Source organism: Dipteris shenzhenensis, chromosome 1, assembly GCF_047967505.1.
Source record: "Dipteris shenzhenensis isolate YYH24624 ecotype China chromosome 1, Dip_SZ_1.0, whole genome shotgun sequence".
NCBI classification, from domain to species: domain Eukaryota; kingdom Viridiplantae; phylum Streptophyta; class Polypodiopsida; order Gleicheniales; family Dipteridaceae; genus Dipteris; species Dipteris shenzhenensis.
In genome coordinates this window covers 38397849-38416881 of record NC_141596.1, presented here as the reverse complement: position 1 = coordinate 38416881, position 19033 = coordinate 38397849, and the positions used below count along the sequence as shown (strand labels likewise).

Sequence of the window (19033 nt, the reverse complement as noted above, 5' to 3'; positions counted from 1 at the left end):
GTAGGAGGCCCTATATTCCCATGTAAAAGGATGATTTCAGCAAGTGAACATGCAGTGTGAAGCAGAGTGAAACATGCCAGCATTTCGTGAGTCTGCCTCAATAGTCAGACTGAGGTTTCTCTTGTTCCCAGTTCATCTCTGCCTGAGTAAGCGAGCTGTTCAGCTGATTCCTGAGGAGTGCACCTTTAGTCAAGGGTCACTCTCTCTCCTCCTCCACGTTTCATGTTGGTGTGTGTGAGTTGGTTCTTGTACACTCCCAACCCACTGTATTCTTGTCATATTTCTTGCCGCTCAAGCTCAGAGAGTGTGGATCATGTGTAGGTGTGGGGATGTGCAAGGAGTGGATCGTATAAATGGATGCTCAAGTATGTGTGGGTGTGTGGATTTGTATGTGTGAGAGCATATTTTTATACTATGGTCTACACCCACTGTTGGGCGCTGATGACGTCAGTGGGGATATCATAGTAGCTAGTCCCTGCTATGCATGATGGAGTTTATGGTTTTCAACCTTGTGACTATCATGAGATTGAAACTGCACCATGTTGTGTTTTTAGAGGATGAGTTTGGGAATGTTCCTGGATTCATCTAGGTACATGTGCAAGGAGTGGATCGTATGGGCATGCAAGAGACAGCATATGGTGGTATCTGTCATTGTGGAAGTTGAGCAAGCGAGGTCCCGAACCCTGGTGGAAACTCGTATCTGTGGACCCCAACCCGATAGGAAAATTGGTGCATATGATGGAGAGCAAAGAGAACCGTTGGTGCAGGAATTTGTGGTGGTGAAGCGCTGTAGAAAAACATGGGTAGTTGATTGCTATAGGCCAAGTCACCTGGTGACGGAAGTGTACCCCAAGAAACACAAGACCTTGATGAGAGAGAGAACTCAATGCATATGCTTACTAGACAGTAAAGAGAGGAACATAGATCTGAAAGAGGACTCAGATGTACAACCAAAAAAGAACAGATCTAATGGTGAAAACAAGTATAAAGACTCTCAACATATGTACCGACACCTTCAACAAGCAATCACGGAGGTAAGGTTCCAAATCTGGCTCCATTTAATGCACCCTTTGAAGTAGACGACTTCTCTTCTGCCATGTGCCTCTATACTTCAGTAATCGCTCGAAGGTAGAGCACTCTGGCAAAACTCAAAGCTCACTGCATACAAAGCTTTTCCTCTTTTGCCCTGTACCTCTGTGTAGGCTTCCATAGTAGCTGCTCAAAGGAAGAGCAGAGTGCACTCCTGCAAAGTTCTGCTTTGAGTTCACTGCAGAGAAAGCTCCCTCCTAAGTGTAGAAGTCTGGAACTATTTGCTCCTGCAAGATCCTCATCTGATCTCAACCTCTCCCTCTGCTCTTCACCTTCAGTGATGATTTTGCAGGCCGAGTGAATGGATCTCTGGAATACTGCTGCATGCATATAGCAGATTATGCATATAAAAAGAAGGCAGTCACTTTTTTTAAAAGCCCACAACCATCGTCAATTTGTCAAGCAGTCCAACTAAGGCTGTCATATGCCTTATCCAATTCTAGATGAGCACATATAGAGTGTCTCTTGGAAGGTTGGCACCTATTGGAGCAGACTATGTTAAGGACGGCGGTCTCCTGCATATTGCACCATGAATGAACCGATAATGGTTTGGCTGCCAGTAAATGGACCCATAGTAGTTTTGCCTAACCAAATTAGGCGTGCTGAATACAATCTCATAGCTAATCCTCTGGTAGGAGAAATTTGACATTGTGGGTTGCCCTCAACTGCTACTCTGGCAGTCCTTTTTGAAACAAGCTATTTATGCTTTTACCTTGGCCTCCTCTGCAAACGAAACTTGGGAGTGATCCATTCTTGCAGTTCTCGGGGATTCCTTCCAAAGGCCTCAAATAATTTGCTTCCAGTAGTGAGCTGCTGAGTGAGGACCCTCTCTCCCTCTGCCTCCTTCCCTTTTCTCCTAGGTCCTACTGTGACGCTGGAGATTTGTCTTCAACCACCTTCTGAAAAGGTGCTAGATCTCCATTATTATGTTTTTCTGGATCCTTACCGGCTATCATCTAGCTACAAACAAGGAATTTCATAGTAATTTGTTCAAGAACAATGCAGCACCCATTTTATGATTCATAGGGTAGAAGGATCAAATTTTTTGGGGCTACTTAGAGTCGCCCCACACTTCTCAAGTTGTGGCAGCTCAAGTTATTTTACGATCTTGTCAACCACTTGTAGATTTCAGGGGCCAGACATATGGTGGACAAATCCCCCCCTCCCTTCGTGTGGGAGGGCGCCCAAGGCCCAGCCCTGCTTCCCTGCACCACTACCCTCTTCTGTCAAGCCTCCAATTCTGTAGCACTAGGTCGTCTTTCTTGTAGCGCACTTGCATGCAATACCTATGGTAGGTGATAACCATCGATGGGCTACAACAGACCTGGAGATAGTGTATACAGACACCTTTCTATGGAGGACAGATGTGAATGTCGTGGGTCGGGTTCCTTGCATGCAGGTGAGAGAGCCACAGATCTCCCACTCAGCATTGGGGTCCCCCCGGTCTGGGCATGTTTGATTGTGAGGTCTGTAATTGGGTGTTTACTTTTCTTACCTGTGTTTGTGTTTGCAGTTCATTCATGTGTTGCCTGACTCGGTGCTTAGATGGGATCATGATATCTATTGCTGTTGGTCACGAATATGTCGAGCGAGAAAAGGAAAAGATGGTAGGAGCTGCTCCATGATCCGTGCTCCTCCATTGCGCGGCTATGGTTGGACAGAAGGATCTCCATGAGAGCACCGGCTATGGTTGAGAACCGTGTAATTTGAGGAGCCACTTAGCACACAAGCTATCTCCTTCAGTCTTGAAACCTTCCAGCCCGAGGCCTCCCTCGGCTTAGGAGTATGAGCGTATTGCCATGGGAAGGAATGCCATTGATTGCGCCATAAGAAGTCAGAAGCCAATCGTTCCACTTCAGTAAGACCAAGCTGTGAAAATGGAAGAACAGAGAATAGGAAAACCATAGTAGGTGATAGGATATGTTTTAGCACAGTCCGTCGACCCAATAAGGACAGACGCTTGTCCTTCATTTGTGAAGCTTGCTGCGAATTTTGGCCAAACACCAATCCAAGCGTTGTCTAATGGTAACATCCAGCCCAAGCAGACAACCAAGGTAGCGCAAAACAGTTCCCGGTTTTATCACTTGAAATCCACATTGCCCAATCCATTGTGGTTGGCTTTTGCAGTTCAAAAATAGCATCGTTGTTTTAGATCTATTGATGTTAGAATCACAGACCGAGGCGAACTCATCATAATCATTCAAAAGAATATCCAGATTGGCCGGAGTAGCTTGGAGAATGTTGGAGTTTGTCATCAGCAAAAAACTGCGCAGCAAAATTCGAACTGTTTGGTTAAGGAAATCTCGAGAGTGATGTGATGATCAATTTGCCTGAGAAACGGCTAGGTGACTATGGTAAAGAGTAAGGGTGCTAGGGGACACCCTTGACGTACTGGGGGAAACTATCATACATGTATCATTCATAGATACAGTAGCAGAAGCATTGATGAAGAGGAAGTAGAAGCCCAGGCCGAAAGCCAAGCTTTACCCTTGGGGTTTAACTCCCTTTAGTAAGAAAATCTATCAAAATCTTGAGTATGAGGTGAATTCAACAATATGCCATGAGTAGAAATTATTCAAATTAACATGGTTATGTTCTATACTAAAAGAGCTTCAAATATGTCTTTACACCTTGAAATTTGGGTGACACATGAAAAAGTTACAATAATTTGAAAGGAGATGGGTTTTCATATTTTAGTGTATATTTTGTTTTACCCCCCTTCATCTAAAAGACCCCCTACCCTTCGGCCTCACATATTATGAAAAATATGTACAAATCTTAAAATCTATCATATTTTTCAAGATATATACCTTATATTTGATAGGAGGGGGGACATGAAATTTTTATATTTTTCCCTTGCATATTTGAAATTTTTTAAGGAAATCCATGCATATTATATATGGCCTTGTCCCCACATACCCTATATTTTGGATGATGGTAGTAACATATTACATATTGAGTTGGTGCCCAAGGGCTTTACCACGACTTTCAATGCAAAGTCCCACCTTACTTGATCGTAAGAATTTTCCAGATCAAGATTTAACATCATAAATTGCTGATTTTGGAGCATGGTCAATAGCCAACAACACATTCAATATTGCGTCATGAATATTCCTGCCAGAATAAGAACCTGTAAATAAGAACCTGTACTGACATGAATGAAGGAGCCTTGAAAGAAGAAATCGGACCCTGAGAGCAAGAGCCTTAGCAATACAACGGGAATCGCTCACGGAACCTACAAATCATCAAATACACAATGACAACTATACAAAAAAATATGCACGATCTTCCAGAACTCACTAACAACAAAGATAACAAGCGCATTGGGTGCAATCTCCCCCCATAGGAGTGGTGCTCGTCTTCCACTTCCTATGTATTTGATTGATTCAATAATTTCAAGCAACAACGGATCCAAGCTCATGTACATCTTTTCCATGCACAAAACTAGAGATAAGCCACACACACCTTCCAAAATAGCTTGCCTTTTCTAGAAATAGAGTTTGCTTTTCTCACTTTAGTCAATATGCTTAGACTAAGTCTCTAATGTTTCAAAAATTAAAATACATACATGAGCATTTATAATTTCAAAAACTAGGCTTTTTGAAGTAAGCCTTGTTTATTCCCCGCATCACTCGTTACACCTTACGCACATAAAAGTATGGCGAATCATGCTTGTTGCCAATGGCCATCGCCCAGTTAGTTACTCTTGCCCTGAATTCACAACATCCATCAATAATGCAAATATTTCAAGGATAAGAAACCTTGGAATCAATCACCAATATTATTCAATCTTTCAGCATTTAAGCGATGCAAAATCAACAAATCATAGATGGATGGTGCACATATGTGAGACATACCATCACATGGTGTAGACACTGTTACACATGCGTAAAATCATATGGATGGTGCACACACTGCTACACATACCATCACCGTGTAAGTGGTGCACAAATTGCTACACTCATACAGCCATAGCCATATATCTAGCCATACGTACGGATGGTGCACACACTGCTACACATACCGTCACTCGTTGCGTAAGTGGTGCACACGTTGCTACACACTCATCGCATAAGTGGTGCACACACTGCTACACACTCATCGTGTAAGTGGTGCACACACTGCTACACACTCATATGAATAGCAAGCACACACTACATCAACTGTGCGACAAAATGCTAGATCTCACAACTAAATACTAAAAGATTAAAAAATAATGGGATAATCCCAATTCTCATAACATCCCTCTTGCTTGATACCACAATTATCCTCAATTGCATGACAAAAAGGTAGTCAACAAATCAGGGTATTGGCAAAAATATCTTGCAGGCATCCACTTGGCATCCTCTACAGGGTGGTTCTTGAATGTAACAAGATAAATGGGATATGAATTTCCACGTCTTGTCTCAGTGATTTGTGTATCAATGTACCAGTGTGGCTCTAATAGATGGGTCCCTCCTTGAAGAAAAGGTGCCTCCTCTACGGTAGGTCGACGAATCGGTGGCTTTCCACGAAAAGGTTTCAAGAGATGCACATGAAAATAATTTTGAATTTTCCAATGTGGCGGTAATTCTAACCGGATAGGCAATTGCCATTGATACACTCTAAAATTTTAAAGGGACCATAGGATTTAGGGGTGAACTTTACAATAGGATGTGTCCCAATACTCTTAAGTCGACGCTTTTCATTTCGTAACATCGCTAGGTCGCCTTTTTCAAATATAACTCTTTTTCTCCCCTTTTTGCTCGTTTAGTATATACAACTTGAGCATGCTCTATGTTCTTATGAACAGTAGTCAAAATTGTATAAAGTCCTTAGTGAATTAGTCAGCAGCCTCTACTTGATGCTTAAGACGGGTCAACGGAGTAGGAATAGTCTTGCCATAGACAACTTGAAATGGTGATTTACATGTAACAGAGTGCTTAGTATTGTTGTAGGCGGACTATAATATTTGTCCCATTTGCCTAGCTGACCCAATACATAAGCACACATCATGTCACAAATAGTATTTTGTGTGACTTCAGTTTGACCATTTGACTCTGGATCAAAAGTAGTGGAGAAGTCTAACTTTGTACCAAGATTATCTAAAAGTACTATCCAGACGTTACTACAGAATTTACTATCTCAGTCTGGCATGATTACTTTAGTAGGGAGGTGGTGAACAAAGATATGCTTGATGAACAAATGAGCAGCTTGAACTATTGTCAAAGTCTTTTTGCACGGAATAAAATAAGCATGTTTGCTAAATCTATCTATGATAGTCCAAATCATATCAAAACTTGAACTAGTTGTAGGAAATCCAGTAATGAAATCCATAGAGATTTGTTCCCATGGACAGTCAAGAATCGGTAAATGCATAAGCAAACCTTGATATTTGCCCTGGTAGCTCTTGACTTTCTAGCAAATAAGGCATTGTGCAACAAACGATGCAACATCGACTTTAAGATTAGGCCCAAAAAAATCTTGAACTACAGTTTGATACGTTGCAACGATACCTCTATGCCCCATGTAGGGTGGTTGATTCAGCTCTTCTAGTACCGAATGACGAATCAATGCAGTGATGCACAAGCGCTTTTTGTAGAAAAGTTAGTCATCATGAATGGAATATGAGGTCATAGGGGTACCATTGGCTTACTTAATTTTATGCCAAAATTTTTAAAAGTCTCGATCAGTGGCATAGGCATCCTTCATAGGCTCAAAAAGGTCTCCCTCGATGACTAAGATATTATATAAGCTAGGTCGTTGGCTCAGTGCATTGGCAACTGTCTTTGCCTAGTTGATATTGGATCATCGGTTTAAAACTATCAATAAAGGCAACCCATTTTCTTATCTATCAGAGATCACCGCTTGAGTAAGGAGATGTCTAAGGCTTTGGTGATCGGTCTTAATAAGTAATTCAGAACCCACAAGATAGTGCTTCCAAAGTTTAAGGGCATGGACTACAGTGGCTAACTCTTTATCATATGTGGAATAGTTTAGCTCCGCTGATTTAACCTTACGTGACTCAAATGCAATCCAATGGTTATCTTGCATAAGCATAGCCCCAAATCCCTGCCCACTAGCGTCAATGAGACCATGACAAAGAAAGGCCTCATGAAGTCTACCATGGTCAAAACTAGTGTTCAAGACATTGCCTCTTAAGTCATTGGAAGGATAAAGTATGTTGTTCTTCCCAAGAGAAAGCACGAGTCTTACATAGAATTTCAGTCAATGGATGTGCCTTATGTGCAAAATTCTTAACAAATCTTTGGTAAAAACTACACATACCTAGAAAAGATCGTAACTCATGAACGCCTTTAGGTTGTGGCCAATTCACTATTGCCTCTACTTTCTTGGGATCTAATTGATTACCTTCAGGTGAAATGATGTAACCAAGATATTCAATTTCAATTTTGAAAAATGAACTTTTCTCTGGGTTGGCATAGAGTTGGTTCTTGCATAAGAGGGAGAAGACAAGATCCAAGTGTTTCTCATGTTCCTCTTGAATCTTGCTATAGACTATGATATCATCTAAGAAAACTACCACAATGTCCTGATAGGGTAGGATAATGCAGTTCATCATCCAACTAAATGTGGCAGGTGCATTAGTCAGTCCAAAAGGCATAATAAGGAATTCGTAGTGACTAGTCTTGCAAAATATTGGGCTCACTCACTCTCACTTGATGATACCCTGACTTAAGATCGATCTTGGTAAATATTGTGGCTCCTTTCAACTTGTCAAGAAGATCGCTGACTCTCAAAATGGGGTATTGATTCTTCACAGTTATTTTATTTAAGGCACGATAATCAATGCACAACTAAAAAGTCCTATTTTTCTTCTTGACAAGAAGAACAGGTGCCTTGAATGGTGAACTGCTAGGTCAAATCAGGCCTTGAGCCAAAAGGTCTTCTATTTGGGATTGAATCTATTGTTGCTTAGTAGGATTATGTCTATATGGTGCCTTGCATGGCGGAGCGCTACCTGGGATAAGATCAATCTTATGGTCCTTAGGTCTAGACTGAGGAGGCCACGGGGTAAGTATTCCATAAAACAATCAGCATAGGTAGGATATAGAGGCTCTTGCGTAGGTTTTATAGTCGGGGGGCTAGCCTCGACCTTCTTGTCCATAAAAGATATGTTTTGTCATGTTTGCACAAAGCTCTTTTAGCTTGAGTATGCGACAACAAAGGCCAAGAGGGAAGGCTATTGTCGCATTCCAAAATCATGGTCTCAGTGTCCTGAGTCACGGAAATAGTGTGCTCAAGATAATCATGTTTGGCATTGTGATCAATGTGCCAAGGCATCCCAAGAATAAGATCTTGCTCGCGCAAAGGAGTGACTAAGAAATCATGCCTCTCGGCTAATGGCCCTATAATCACCTCAGGATCCTTCACCATTTGCAAACAATTGTAATGCGATGCTTGAAAAGCTGATTTGACTTTGTATTTTGTTTTGATGGATGGAAGACCTAGTTCCTCAACTAAACAATGTGAAATGAAATCGTGTGTGCTTCCGTCGTCAAACAAAACATTACATTCTTTTTCGTGTAATGATGCGGTCATGTGTAACAAAGAAGTATGAAAAAGAGATGCAGTTTTACCTAAAGAGCACTTACTTGAAGGAATGTAGTCGGTGTCCTCGGTTTCCTCCTCATCTCTCCCCTCTTGCTTGATAGATCCACATCCAGGGATCCTTAAGCAATATCATCGATGTGGTGCAGAGTTGTGCTGGCCATTACCATTAGTACGGCAATTGGCTCGTCCTCCATTGCCTCCACTATTATTGGTGGCATTCTTTCCTTGAGTACCTGGCTTGCGTGTAGCAATTGGGTTCTTCGTACATTCAAAAGAATAGTGCCCCTTATCCTTGCAACTATTACATTTGACAAGTATACCAATTCTTCGATTTATATTTGATTTAGCAGGCTTCCAATTAGACTTACCATCATAACCACCAACTTTACTTGTTGGACCCTCCTTCTTGAAGAAAGGAGTATGTTTCTTTGCTCGAGGAGTGTGAGTAGCAAACCTTCTTGCCTATTTCCTTTTTTATTCTAATGCTAAATCCATAGCATCAAAAGCTGTAGATGGTCGAAACATGCGCACATTAGCACAACTAGTAGGGTGCAAACCCTCAATAAAGGTACAGCATTTCTCCTTCCGTAGTACTTTTTCAATGGTCTTTAGTTAAAGTAGGACTGAAAGATATTTCTCAGTGTATGCATCCACGCTTTCATTGGCCAACTACCTCATTATTTGCCATCGCCTATGAGTATCCTCTTTGAACTGTGTAGGTAGGAAACGCTTCTTAATTTTGTCTTTGAATGATTCCATGTCTTTGGAATATCACAAGTACAATCCACCATAATTGTGCATTGCTTGTCATGTGTCTTGCAGCAAGTTTCACCTTCTCCATCTCTTGGTATTGTTCCCCAAAAAAGTATTGGTTGAAGGAATTAATCCAAGCACGTAGAGCGTGTCCATCTCTTTTACCATCATACTTTGGAAAAGTAAAAGTTTTGTGATTGATATTAACTGAATTCTTTTTATCACGAAGTCTTCACATGATGCTTCTTATCTCTTTGATGTCTTGTGCTACTTCTTCCACGCTCATTACGGTGGTGTCCAACAATTTGCTATTGTCACTTTCATCATTATCTTCATCTTTTCTATGCTTTTTTGTGACTTTAGTCAACTCTTTTAGTACTCGAGTTACATGCCTTTCATTGTCTTTGTGTGTGTTGCACATATTTTGCATGTACTCAAGTTGTTGCTCAAGGTCCTGTGCATGTTGTTTCCATGCCTCCAATGAATTCGACGTAATCATAAGGTCCTCTTCCTCCATAAATATACATGGCTTCCAAGTTGACATTGCTTATCGTAGTGCATATTCAGGCACTTGGCAATGTCACTTCTCATGTTGATAGAGTGCTTCCTCAGTAAGTGTCATTGGTGTTGGAATTCTCTTTGGCTGGTAGTGATCATTTCCCACATCCTCAACATGATGTAGGTCTTCAAGATGACTTATAGAATATGCTTTCCTGACATAGTTAGAATTGTGCATGGTGCGAGCATTAAAAATCACTATGAAAGGAAATACACACAGACACAAAACTTATCTCGATTCGGTTCCCAAGATTTGAAAGAGGCTATTGGTTGAGCATAGTATCTTTGTGGCCCCTTAGACTCACACAATTACAATGAGTGCATCCACATTGCAAAGTACAAAGCAAAGCTCAAGTCCAATAGCACTTGTAGTTTGTGTCTTGCGCTTGTAAACACGTGCTTGTCTACTTCCAAAATCCTTTGGGTTGCTCCCTTTCTTGTAGTTTTTCCCTTGAAAGATATCTTTATGGCCAGAACTATGGAACATAGAACACAAAGTGACTTTACATAGTGGATTGTCACAATTGTTAAGCGTGCATGGGCTAGAACAATATTGGGATGGGTGACCTCCCGGGAAGTTTTGAGAGCAATCTCAGAAGTCTCCCTTGCACAGCCAACGGTGCTAGCAGGTATGCCAAGGACTATGCTTCAATCATCACTTTGGTGGCGCTTTAGCTGATTGGCAGTGTTACAATCACTCTCTACGTTATACAGCCTTCTTTTGATGAAAATTTTTGCATTTTTGCATCGTCTTTCCCTGCGTCTTCTTTGGTGAAATTTTCTTTGTCCCTGCACCAACTTTCCTTGCATCTTGCTTGCCCCGCTTTCTTTTGTAGTTTCATTCTATCTGTATCTGATATTTGCTTGTAGGCCTATGCACTTACCATGCTACAACTTGACGAAGCCTGGCTATGATACCAGGACATGACACAAGTTTAGTCATCAACTGCTAAGTTTAGTCACAAGCAGTTGGTGCTCTTCTTTCTTCTTGTGGATGAGTCTCACATGGTGGCTCCAGCATTGGCTCCGGCCATGGGTGATGCATAGGCAGATGCCTTTGTTACAGATATATTTGCAGCTATCTATCACTATAAGAAATTTGATGCCAAGAATGACAATTGTGCACTCTTGCCCATTTGTGCGGTTGCACTGACCCCTCACTTGCACCGCCACAGAGGGTTTGGAGTTACTGCATGGGGGAAGCTGACTATCCCACTGTCAAGATTGGGGACTGAAAGTGCAATTTAGCTTTTGGAATGGAGTTTAGATAGAGAATATGGGGACCTTTAGAAGTCCAAGCCCATGCTTGAGATATTACACCATGTCTTATACCTACTAAGGTTCCTCAGGATATACACCGAGGTCTATTTGTAAAAAACTACCTCTAGGACTACGTTGATGAAGGGGACTACAAACACATGGCTACTATGCTAAGGGTCTTACTAGAGGAATCTGTCTGGACTTGCTATGGCAATCACAGTATGAGTGTTGGGCAAGAATGGTCCTTTGTTGTCACTGCATGTTTGACAAAGATACCACTTCTAGTTGAGGAACTACAAGTATCTTCTGCTAGTTTGAAAGGATACATATATCCAGAGATGGTTAATGAAACTCATTGCATTTTGAGAATGCCTTTTATATTGCTCCAGATGTTCAAAGCTCATCTTGGGATTAAAAGGCTTCCTAGCTGGTATTCAGAGGATCCAAAGGGATTTACCTTGGAGGATTATGTGGACGAGATCATTTGGATGCGTATGAAGGTATTTTTGAAGTTACGGCTCAAAGAGTTGAGATTGGGTGACCTACTTTGTGGTGCTGAAGGCCCAACTGATGTGTTGAACATTATGGTGCCTCTACCTCTTGATCCTAGAGTAGAGAAGGAGACACAATAATTTTTTGATAGGACTGCTGGTTCAGTCAACTCAATAGTAAAGGAGAAAACCAAATGTCTCTTCAGGGTAGTATCTGAGGAGGTGAGCATTCTCTTTCAGACAAAAGGTGTGAAGCATGGTATATCATTGTTAAATGGGGAGGGCAGTCTACTCTCGATCTGTGAGGCCACCCAGCTCGGCAGAAAAGATTGAAGGTCATGGATGATGGTGTTTGTGCTATTGGGGCCGATTAGGCAAAATGACAGAGACATGAAACTATTCCGAGCCAAGTTTCCAAGAGTTTTGTTTTTACATGGTGAGGGGCTGAAGAAGTTTCTCCCTGTTGCAATCATTGACTTATACAAAAGGGAGCCCAAAGAGAACCGAGTGAGTATTTTGCATGACTCTAGATGCTTGTGTCATTGGTGAGGTTAGTAATAAAGTAGCTTTACTTCTCATTTATTTCCAGCTTGTCTTCTATGTTGAATTTGTTTTGTGTCAACAAATAGCCTAGTTTGGGCTTGGTTTGAGGGGCCATGGTTGACCAACAACCACAGTTTTACCTTGGTCTTTTTCGTTTCCTCCTTTGAGCCATAATTGGAACCATGAGTCTACCTCCTCTATCCATTCACAATGAATCCTAAAGGAATGGCTAGGAGGAGGAGGGGAGAGAGGAGCAAATTGACATGCTGATTTGGAGGTAGTTCTACAATAATTTCACTATCTTGATTGACAACTTTGGAGGAGTTTGCCACCATATTAAGCAATAATTTTAGGCATTCATCTCCACCCTCTTTAAAAGGGTGGTCAAATTTAGCAAAGCAATAGGGCACCACCAATTTTAGGGAAAAATCGAGTGTTGGAAAAGGAGGAAAGAATCACTCAATTCTTTGGATCTCCACTAGCTCCAACAGACTCTCTCTCAATGATGCTATCCTCTCACAGAATACAAAACACATATAGTACATCAGAGATAGGAGAGACCTTAGAATATATGCTCAACAAAATATCCAGCAAGGGCTGGGATAAACCAGAAATGAGATTTCTCTGCTCTTTGTGTGTATGCACTGCTTGCGAATGTAAGCATCAACAAACTCTGGATGAGAGAATGAGGTAGTGGAGGGGGGTTTATATAGCCCTAGGGTAGGTCTAAAAACCAACCAGCATGGGGGACCGACCCCTGCTGTGTCTGCATTGACTATGGTAGGGCTGAAAATCGACCTGCTTGGGCTGACTTTTGTTGGCTTGTATAAAGACCCTGAGGTAGGGTCTTTTGCCATTGCTACCATGCTCCTTTGTTGCTACGTAGGCCCCTCTACTGGGCCCTGCTTCTGTCCTACATATGGTGCCTTTATCCCGTAGCCTATGCTACGTGTACATGTTGCTAAGTCTGTGTTGAGTTCCCCCGCAGCCCAATGCTGCCCCTTTGTCCCCTCAAATTAGGGGCTCACACGTGGGACATTGATCTCTAACCACCCCTGTCAATGATGCATCTGTGGGTTGATCCCCATACATTGAATGAGGTGTTCCTATGTGTATCCCTTCACCACCAATCTAGCCTTGTATAGATAGGACTACATTGCAAAGATAAAGCACTTAAACTCGTGATGTGAAGCTCATGAGAGAATAAGTGATGCACAATTATTGCCATGCTTTCTCATTGGTTTATTTGATTCAAAACTTCATGGTCATTTATTCACCATTTATTCACCATGAATCCAACATTGTTTGAGTTGTGCAATAAAACTACCATATGTTTAAGTGATAATATGAAGGAAATAACTCAAGGCGATAAGTCTTATATTCCTCATCTAGTGTGTCACAAACCCGAAAACCACTAATTCAGCAAAAACCAACTCCCCTAAGGAGATGAACATGGAGGAGTTGGCCACAAAACTATTAAATTAGTTGCTCTAATAGTGGAAAGGGGGAGCAACAAGGGAAGCATCAAACCCACTTTCCACAAAGAGATAATGTATGGAGTGGAATGTGGACTAGGAACCATCCCACCAATGAGTGCATGTGCCTCACGGCAAGGCCGCCACTTTATTGTGCCCATTGTGCATGTTGGGGAGTCATAACACTTTGCAATGTTAGTTTCCTAAGGTCATTCCTCAACCCATGTACCAAACAAGGTGAATCCTCAACCCACCCACCAAACAAGGTGAGTCCTCAACCAATGTACCAAACAAGGCCACAACTAGCCTTACGTGCCCTGCCTAACCAAAGGAACAATTATCAATACAAGTAGACCCACCTGCCAATCAAGGGCAATATAGGGCTCAAAACATTAATTTATCCCCACCAATATTGGGACCTCAACCACCATCATCGCAAATCACTCCAATGAATCAAGTGTTGGTACAAGAGATGCCTAATGATTGGGAAGACATGACCAAGATCCAAGTGGAATCAGATACCCCCAATACGAAGGGAGTACCAATTAGTATGGCATCAAAAGTCATTACATCATGCAAGATGACCAATGCTTACCAAACGGGCTCTATCTCTAAAAAAGAAAGAGATATGAACACCTTGGCAAGGAGACTACCAATGTAATGCTATACATGTCAAGCTCCTCATAGGGCTAATGAGTGTCCATATAAAGTAGCAAGTAACCCACTAGCTCCTCTTTTGAATGTCAAGGACCTCATTTCTTGAAGAATTGTCCTTACCTAAGTTGCATTAATTCATTCGAATTTGTTTTTGATTCGAAAAAAACACTCAAATTTGCATTTGTCTTAATTTAAAATGTATTGTCCAATTTATTCATATAAATAAAAGTATGCGTATGAATTTCTATATTGGGATAAATACTGCTACATTTTATTCCTACCTCCTTGCCACATCTATTGTTGCGTGCCTATCTGCTCATTCTACTTGTCAGCTCCCCCACTTGCCCATAGGTAAACTCTTCTTTCTTGTTTGAGACTTGCACTTGCGAGAGTTGTGTACTACAGTCTCTGCTTTGATATTAATGTTTGTTATTGTTTTGTGCTTGAGACAGACACTCAACTCTTTTGTGAGAGTTGTGTGTTGCAGTTTTAGTTTTAATATTAATGTTTGTTTCTAATCTAATGATGACACTCATCTCTCTTGAGAGAGTTTTGTGTTGCAGTCTTTGTTTTGATATTAATGTTTGTTATTATTTTGTGTTTGAGACTGGCACTTAACTCTCTTGTGAGAGTTGTGTGTTGCAATTTTAGTTTTAATATTAATGTTTGCTTTTAATCTGAGGTTGACATTCATCTCGAGAGAGAGAGTTGTGTGTTGCCATCTCAGTTTTGATATTAATGTTTGTTTATAGGAGTTTGTAGGTTTGCATAGTTTGGCACTCATCTCTCTTAAGATAGATGTGTGATACACTCTAAGATTAATATTTAGTCATGTTTCATAGACACTCATCTCTCTATTAAAATCTTGAGAGTTGTGTGAGGCAGTCTAAGTTTAGATATGTTTTCATAGATGCTTAGTCTGGCACTCATATCTCTCTTTAGAATTGTGTGATGCAGTCTAAGTTTAGAGATGTTTTCATAAATGATTAGTCTGGCACTCATCTCTCTCTTGAAAGTTTTGTGGTAGGTTTATCATGGTGTTCTTGTGCTGGTGCTTCATGCACCACTTCACCTTGGAGAGTCAATGATGTCTTGGTCAAATAGATGCTTCTGCACATGCTGATAGGTTTCCCTCACCTTCATACTCTTCTTCATGCTTGCCTGCTAAGATTAACACCAATACCAAAACACCATGATAAACCCTTCCATGCATGCTGATAGGTTTCCATGTCCTTTATAGTCACCATCACAAGCAGTAGCAGTAGCAACATTAGTACCAAAACACCATGATGAACATGCACCAGTGGAAATGCCTTAGTGACCCGTGCTGCTCCAATGAGGAGATGGTGGATTCACAGCCAATGCAGATGTAGGCACATGTGGAAATGTTAGCATGTGCAACATTCACATCAGCTCATTTGATCCTTATTCTATTTATGCCTACAAGGTGTTGAAGCACTCCAAGACACTCGATAATTTGAAGGCAAAAGCCTTGGAGGAAGCCACATACCTGCACGATGTCATACACCCAGGCATCATTCGAGCTATAGGTCTAGTATATGAGTGTAATCCAATGATAATATTCCTATTTTGGAATGGAGATCATTTGGAAATATGGATGACCTATCTCAAACATGACAGGAAGTGACCATCTTCAACGGGACACATAGATAATGTGAAAGTGCCTGTTAGAGCTCCACGTGTTTGTCAGCATGTGTTTGTTAAAAAATCGGTGTGCTTTACACCCAAGGAAAAGCAACAGGTTTTGCAATTGGTTGAAAAGACATGGAAGCAAATGCACACTGCACACCCCTTTGCATGTATCAGTGTTTGCAATACATCCACAGTAATTGCATGCTCAATCGCAGAATTTGAAAGTCATAAGTAACTTTCGAGAGGTTTGCAAGAACTTGCTTCTAGGAGATCAAGGCGAATTGTCCTACCAACAATGAGTGAAGTATACAAACTCTGAAGGTTCTTTTGGAGATCCTTGTAATCTTGATAGTATTAAGATGTTTATTGCACCGACTTGGTGTAAGGAATATGGTGGAGAGACATTGGAGTTGCAACATGTTGCAACATGTGTGCTCTCTATTGCTGTATCATCGGGTGCATGTGAGTGAAATTGGAGTGCATACGATTTTATTCATTTGAAGAGACGCAATTGGTCTAAGCCATCAAGAGCTATGGATTTGGTTTATTTCTCTGGGAATCTATGATTGTTGAAAGGGTTCGATGTTATGGCTAGGGCGGCAAGCAAATCCAATGCAACAAGAGTTTTTGAGCAACGATTGACTATAGAAGCAGTTGTTGAGGGTGCATTTAGTAAAGAAGAAGATGAGGTTGAGCTACTCATTGACAATAGTGAAGTCAAAGAGATCAACAACATGTGCTAACTACAATATAGAGTGTTGTATGTTGATAGATACGAGAATATGTTAAGTGAAAAATGGGAGAAAGCCATAAATAAAGAAATGGATGCCTTGGAAGCAAATGCTACATGGGAATTGGTGCCTTTGCCTAAAGATAAGAATGCAATTGGCTGTAAGTGGGTTTATAAGGTGAAGCACAATGCAAATGGTTCTGTGAACATATACAAGGCAAGATTAGTTATCAAGGGGTATGCACAGACATATGGCATTGATTATGAAGAAACATTTAGTCTAGTTGCAAGGATGGCAACTGTAAGAGCAGTCATTGCTATGGCTGCATCAAAGGGATGGTCTTTACATCAGATGGATGTAAAGAATGCCTTCTTGCATGGTGATTTGCAAGAAGAGGTCTTTATGGAGCAGCCACTAGGTTATGTTCATGCTGTTCATCCCGAGTTTGTTTGGAGGTTGAAGAAAGCCTTGTATGGCTTGAAGCAAGCACCTAGAGCATGGTCTGACAAGATAGGACAGTATCTTGTCGCTATTGGCTTTCAGATTTCCAAGGTAGATTTCTCACTTTATGTGAGAAAAACAGAGAAAGGTATTATGCTGCATCATTTATGTTGATGATTTGATCATCACAGGTGATAGTGATGAAGATATCCTTCATGTAAAAATGCTATTGAAGCAGAAGTTTGAGATGAAGGATTTGGGAGAGCTGTGTTATTTCTTGGGCATTGAGGTGATTAGATCACCAAGTGGGATACGGCTCTTGCAGAGGCAGTATGGATTAGACATGCTGTCCAAATATGGGATGGCAGGCTATAAGCCTATTTCAATTCCTTTGGAGCAGAATGTGAAGCTAAGCGTAGATGCAGGTGAGCTTTTGGAAGACCCTACTATGTACAGACACATAGTAGGAAGTTTGATTTATATAACTATTACCAGGCTAGATTTGAGTTATGCTATTGGATTGGTAAGTCAGTTTATGCAGGCTCCAAGGAAACCTCATTTGGATGCAGCTAGACACATACTTAGGTATGTGAAGTCCACATTGTAGTATGTACTATTTTATGAGACTGGGGTTCAGATACAGATGCATGGATACACTGATGCTGATTGGGCTGGTAGTATTTCTGATAGACGACCTACCAATGGATATGTGTTCTCTTTTGGGAGTGTTGTACTCACTTGGAGAAGCAAGAAATAGCCTACAGTTGCCTTGTTAAGCTCAAAGGCTGAGTATAGGGGTGCAACAATGGCTACATGTGAGGTAGCTTGGTTGCATAAGCTACTTTATGATATGCATCAGTCTACAGATGGGCCAGTTGTCATTTATTGTGACAACATGAGCAATATACACTTGGCAAATAGCCTAGTCTATCATGCTAGAACAAAGCACATTGAGGTGCATTATCACTATGTGCGGGAGAAGGATTTACTAGGTCTTATTGATCTAGTTTATGTCAGTACAGAGGATCAGGTAGCTGACATATTCACAAAGGCATTGGGCACAGAGAAGCTACGCAAGTTCAAGACCTGCTTGGTGTGCAAGAATTGGGATTGAGCTCGAGGGGGAGTGTTGAGATATCGAGCACAATTCTATGGATAATCTAGACTCAAAGATGTAATAAAGTTTTCAATAATGTATTGATGGATACTAAAAGATTATTTGAAACTTTATGCTTGACTTTAGGTACGAAGACCAAATGTTCGAAAGATTGGGCAGCTTCATGCTTACTTGCAAGAGTGCTTGGCTATAGAAGAGAAATATTCCAATGAAGAAACAATATTGTTAGACCAATCTCCAGCTCTGGTGGAGCTGCTGGTTGCAGAAAAGGACATCAAGAATATGCTAATTTGAAAATTATTCCCAATAGTGAGTAGATAATTGCAAAATCTCAATCATAGTCAAGGTTACATTCCTGTTTATGAATGCCTCCCATGCTTTTATTAGTGGAGCTCATCCCATCACCTTGATTTGACTCTAGAGATGATTGTAAGGGTCTTCTTCCTAGGTCTCCTTAAGATGTTGGAATTCTACTCACTATCTTTTAGCTTTGTAGTAGTCACCTCGAGGCTTCTTGGCCTTGATTGTTCCATTACATTACATTAAAGCTCTAGACTATGTCTTTGTCTTCTCATTGGGCATGTCTCCTTGTCTTTGGGATCCCCCTACTCACTACCACTAACTTGCATGTGCTTATAGTCATCATATGGACATGCTTTGACCTTAGTAATTAATTACTCCATACTTGACTCTAAGAGCCTGAACCTCATC

General features: G+C 41.1%; 2 pseudogenes; both read left to right on the top strand.

The window, feature by feature from the left end:
* Positions 1-10512: 10512 nt before the first annotated feature.
* LOC147905793 (uncharacterized) lies at positions 10513-11540 on the top strand (annotated as a pseudogene).
* A 12-nt stretch (positions 11541-11552) lies between these two features.
* Positions 11553-18616, top strand: LOC147905792 (uncharacterized; annotated as a pseudogene).
* Positions 18617-19033: the final 417 nt, after the last annotated feature.